This window comes from Buceros rhinoceros, unplaced genomic scaffold (genome assembly GCF_000710305.1).
Source record: "Buceros rhinoceros silvestris isolate BGI_N320 unplaced genomic scaffold, ASM71030v1 scaffold7382, whole genome shotgun sequence".
Lineage (NCBI taxonomy): Eukaryota > Metazoa > Chordata > Aves > Bucerotiformes > Bucerotidae > Buceros > Buceros rhinoceros.
In genome coordinates, this window is record NW_010399395.1 from 17,485 (window position 1) to 22,484 (window position 5,000).

The following is a 5,000-nucleotide window of genomic DNA, read 5'->3' on the forward strand; positions in this document are numbered from 1 at the left end:
AGGGGGGGGGGGGGGGGAGGGATGGAAAAAGGAAAAAAAAGTAAGATCTTCACTGTTCTACTGATTCAGTAGGGGGAAAAAAAAAAAAGATTTGGCCAGCTAAAGCCATGTACGGCATGAAACAGAGCACAGTGCATAGGGGAAGGCTCCATTGACTAGATCACTGAAATTTGAGAATACTATCTGGTTACTGATGCTCCACAATTATTTTATTTATTTATTTATTTTCAGGAGAGTGGCTTTTAAAAGTCTGCAATAGTTGATGCTGTAGGTGCAGTTGAAAGGATTAAAGTGCATTTTTGTTGGAAGCGTGACGGTTCTGACTCCCACGATGATTATGAGATGGATATTAAGTGCTGATGGTCATCAGAGATGGAGAGGTTTACCTGCGTCAGTTGGAAACAAATGGTGCTTTGCTATTTTCAAAATAAGTAATACCGTAGGTCCAAAAAGCGTTCTTCCTGTCCCTTGGGGAACAAAGTTAGTTGGTCCAGGTTGCTTTGTGGATAAATGCTCTTTGTAAGTTAGACGTGTAACCTGATGTTACAAACTCGAAGCTTGTCTTTAAATTTAACCGGAGTGTCAGATTTTAAAGGAGATTCGAATTCGGTGTTTTGTTTTGAAATACAGCTGAATAGACTTTAGTTAAAGGTCAGTACTTGGAAGTGAACTTGCCACATGCTTCCAAATATTAGGGTGTTTATTAAATGCGTTTACTTTCTCGTGTGCTCAGGTGATTTAACTTTTTAAAATAGTTTTACAAAAACACGTAACTCCGAAACTATCCCCGTTCTGGATGAATGCTTGTTTAGTGGGACTTCTGCCTCTTACGGGCTTTTGAAGTACTTTTTCAAATGCGTTACATGACTGTTAGTTATTTATCTAGAGAAAATGCGTCTGTCTTATCCTGCTCTTTCTTAAGTACTTTGTTATGTTTGTGGAATGTATGTTCCGCATAGAAGAAGCAGTGCAATGTTTCACAAGTCTTGTATGATCTCCAGTTAGTGCCTCTAGATATATATTGGCTCATCAGCGTAGTACCTGGGATTTTTAAAATGCCATTAACTATGCTATTATTTTATTTATGTCATTTATTCTATTTTAAAGAGATTTCTTACATCTCTTATGTTTTCTATTTTCTTGTGTTTTGAAGTACGACAAAAGTTGCCGTATTCTTCGCGTCATGCAAACAGTGAGATGATGTTTCTTTTCAGTATCCTGCATAAAACAAGGAGTCTAGCACACAGCTAAAGTGGCTTATACAGCCAACCAATTCCCCATTTGTCGTTAAACGACATCCCTGTGGCTGCGACTGCAGTCGCTTCTGTGGAAAAGTAGTAGGAGCGTTTGGCTGTGGGGTTTTTTAACAGTATTTTTTAATGTGATGTGGCAGTGGGAAAAAATCTGAACATCTCTTTTTTGCTACACCTCTAAAACACTGTTTTGTCAGCTTGTTTCAGTGCCCCGCGTGCTGTCCCCTTCTACCAGCTCCTCATCTGCCTCGCTTTCCTGCAGGCTCTTCTCCCACCTGCTTCTTCTCTGCTACCTACTGCAGTTGCTTCAGAGGATCCGCTCTATCTCATCTCATCATCTCTGTCAGGATGGTGCTTGTTTTGCTTCCCTACCTCTCTTCAGAAAATAATGCCTAGTACAGACAAATAAGCAGCTTGCGCCTCCCTCTTAGTCCCAGCGTCTTCTGTAAGGGTCTGGGCTGCTTTGCCTGAGTGTCTGACTGTCTGAGAGAGAAATCTGGAAACAAGAAAGATGAGTCAACACCATACGACCTGCCAGCTTGCCACAGACCACCAAGTGGTCTGTAGAGCGAAGTTCGAAGGAAGAAAGTACCTACAGCCTGATAGCTAGAAAAGCCCTGGAGGACTGTTGATGATGATCTCAGGGTTTTGCAAATACTCCCCTAGGTGTTGGTACATACCAGAAAGATGAGAAACATGAAATGCTGCCAGCTCGCAGAGGTGTGCTGAAAAGTCTTGTGATACTTGTTTTTTCTGAAAATGCAGGCTTCAGGAACCAGAAGGTCACGTGGGCAAATGTAGCTGAAAGATCCTGAAAACACTACACGAAGGACAAGAACCACAAATGAATTGGTTTTATAATTAACATTCACTTTGAAGCACATCTCTCTCTTAATTTTGTACTGCTTGGGGCTGTAATACTGGAGAGCCTCAGGCACGTAAGTGTCTCTGCTGACCTTATTCCTCCTCAACAGCTGAAGCAGAGCGCTGTGAACAGGGAAGGGCTTCCACCGAATTGTCCTAATGAACATTCACAGGGTGATTGTCCCCATCATCGTAGGAGCACATTTTGTATTGGGGTTTCCAGCTTTGTTTCCACATGTGCCAAAACACCATGCAAGATAAATGAAGCAACTGGGAGACTCACATCATGACTCAGTCATTGCCTTGAAATTAAGTTCAAAAAGAAGGTGGAGCCTGGCCTGCTCCTCCTGGCCACTGGACCATCTTTTCTTTCTCCACTGTGCTTGGCCCTGTTCTTCGTTGGGCTTTTACTAGGAAGAAAGCTCTCTTTCTTCCTGCTCATCCTCCTCCAGCACAAACCTGGGGGTGTTTTTTTTTTAGCAGTGGGGAGACTCCTTGCCACCCAACAGCTCTTCATCCTCCAAGTTTGAGAGTCTTTTTTTTCCGCTCAGCCAGGAGAGATTGTTTCAGGCTGCAGCTTGGATATTCTGGCAGCATTCATAGGAACAGACTTTGTCTCCTGCTTCCATGTATTGAAACAGGTAGCAATTCCTTTACTCTGTGGACTAGTGGTAAGACCAGGAAGATACAGTGACTGACCCCTGGACAATGCAGGCGTTGGTAAATGGGAGGAATTGATAGCTTGCACCGAATCGGAAGCAGCTGTAAGTATAGACAGTGTATGTTCTTGGTTAGATTCCAGCTCATGGTGCTGTTTGACTTTGTTAGACGCTCCGATTACTTTTTAGTGAAAGTTTCTGGCACTTAGTGGTTGCAAATAAAAGTTTGAAAATGCCACCCTAGCTTTGCTAAGGTGGCAGTGGCTATGGGTAGCTACAAGGAGTGGATCCTGGAGGTTCTCCGTGCCCCACTCCCTTTCTGCCACGGACCAGGAGGAGAGGAGTCCTGGCCATGATGCTCTCTAGTGCCATCCCTAGAAAACAGCCTGGGTTGTGAAGGGATCCCCTCCACTGCTGCTCTTGCGCCTTCTGTCCTGCATTGGCAGAAGGGCATCTAATGGAAATGGGGCTGCAGGAAGAGAGCCCAGGTCCTTGTCTGCACGTGCATTGCCGTTTGCCGGCCCTGCAAGACAGCCTTTTTGGCTGAGGAGGTCAAGCCTCTGGCTCTTGGCTAAAGGGGAGCTGATATTTTCGAAGTTGGTCAGCCAGGCAGAGAGTGTGGAACTGGCTGAAGCTTTGCATTTCCAGTGCCAGCTGCTCACAATTTGACTAGAAACACTTTCCTAAGACGTGTGAAAAAATAGAAGTTATTAAAATTCCCAGCCTGCTGATTTCCATTCAAATCTGAATAGTCACACTTTTATTATTATCCAGTAATTTATGTCACTGGTGGCATAACCTCAGACCTTGGTCTTTGCACTTAAAATGAAAATGTAATGACACCTTGTTCCAGTGGAATGTAGTTTACCGGTACATTGGAGAACTGTGAGGGGAATCGGTGCTTCAGCGCCTTGAACTCCCCAGAACGAGCTGGTGGCACGTTTGCTATCGCCGTCTGGATATATGTAAGTGTTGCCTGTGCAGGAGGGGTTGGTAGCGTACACCGTGTGAAATACACGGGCACAGAAAACATGGTGGGTAGAAGTGTTCAGAGGTTCAAGTAAGAGGAATGCGTTAGATGGTTCTAAAAATCATATAATCTAATATCATTGATTTCCCTTCTTCCTCTGCTGTAATGGCGTGACACCCAACGATGACAGGGGTAGGATTATCTTGCTTTCTTCAGGATTGTGCTCACCCGTATTGTGCCTAACCAGTTATGGATAAAATAGTTTTGTCTCTACTTCTGACAGTGTCTTTCTCCTGTCATTCTTTTTTTACGGTGTCTGTCGTCTTGATATCCAAGTGCCAATTAAAATGCAGAGTTATCGCATACTGCAATTAAAATAAAAAACAAAGAAGCCCGGTTTACAAATCTCTAATCTAAATTTAGCTCTTTTTTGGACACTATTTCTTCATTATTTGCAAAAACAGCTATTCAAAAAAGGAAAATTGCAGCTATCAGATATTTTTGTTATCTGGCCACAGGGTATGAAGTGTTTTTAATTGTTTTTCTGATTAACTGGAAGTTCCCAAATTCAAGTAGAAGCATATTTGCATTTTCCATATGAGATCCCACACCTTACTGGTGGATGAGCATGTTTGTGGTACTGTATAAGGATTAATGAAATAATAGGAGAACAAACCTCTGCTGCTGCTGGTGCTGACTGACCACTGATGGTAAATGTAATTGAAATAGCAGTGCAGTAAAATAAATGTAGGCAAAATAAACAGAGACAAGAAAATCTGGTGAAAGCTTCTGTAATGTTTTATATTAATAGGCATACAGAATTCTTCACATTTTTTATTACGTTGTCCCTAGATGAATTCAAAGTAATTGGGGTGGTTAATTTTATTTACACAGAGCCGTTCACAGCGCATTAAATAATAGAGATAATTGAACAAGAATTGTCAAGTGTGTACTGATATCAGACATATTACAGAAGGGAATGTGCATAAAACTTCATTTCTATGCAGCCATTGTTTATGGTAATTAAGTACACAGATTTATCCCTTGGTTGCCTTCCAAGCTTATGGCAACTGCTATTGTTGTGCTCCATTAATATGTAATCAGGAAATAGTTTAATTTTCTAATCTGCAGTTTGAGAATTCACTTTCTAACAACTCTTAATTACTGCATTGCCCTAATGATGCTCATGGTTAGGAAAACTGAACCAATAAACTCCGTGGAAGAAGCCAGAGGGGATTATACTTCCAGAGGTGG

The 5,000-nt window shown here is 42.2% G+C and overlaps 1 protein-coding gene across 1 annotated transcript in view; it reads left to right on the forward strand.

Moving 5' to 3' along the window:
* Window positions 1–5,000, forward strand: part of LOC104489291 (EH domain-binding protein 1-like) — a gene marked incomplete at both ends in the record, with an annotated part of 45,649 nt that overhangs the window by 16,539 nt on the left and 24,110 nt on the right. The gene's annotated exons all lie outside the window — the stretch shown is intronic.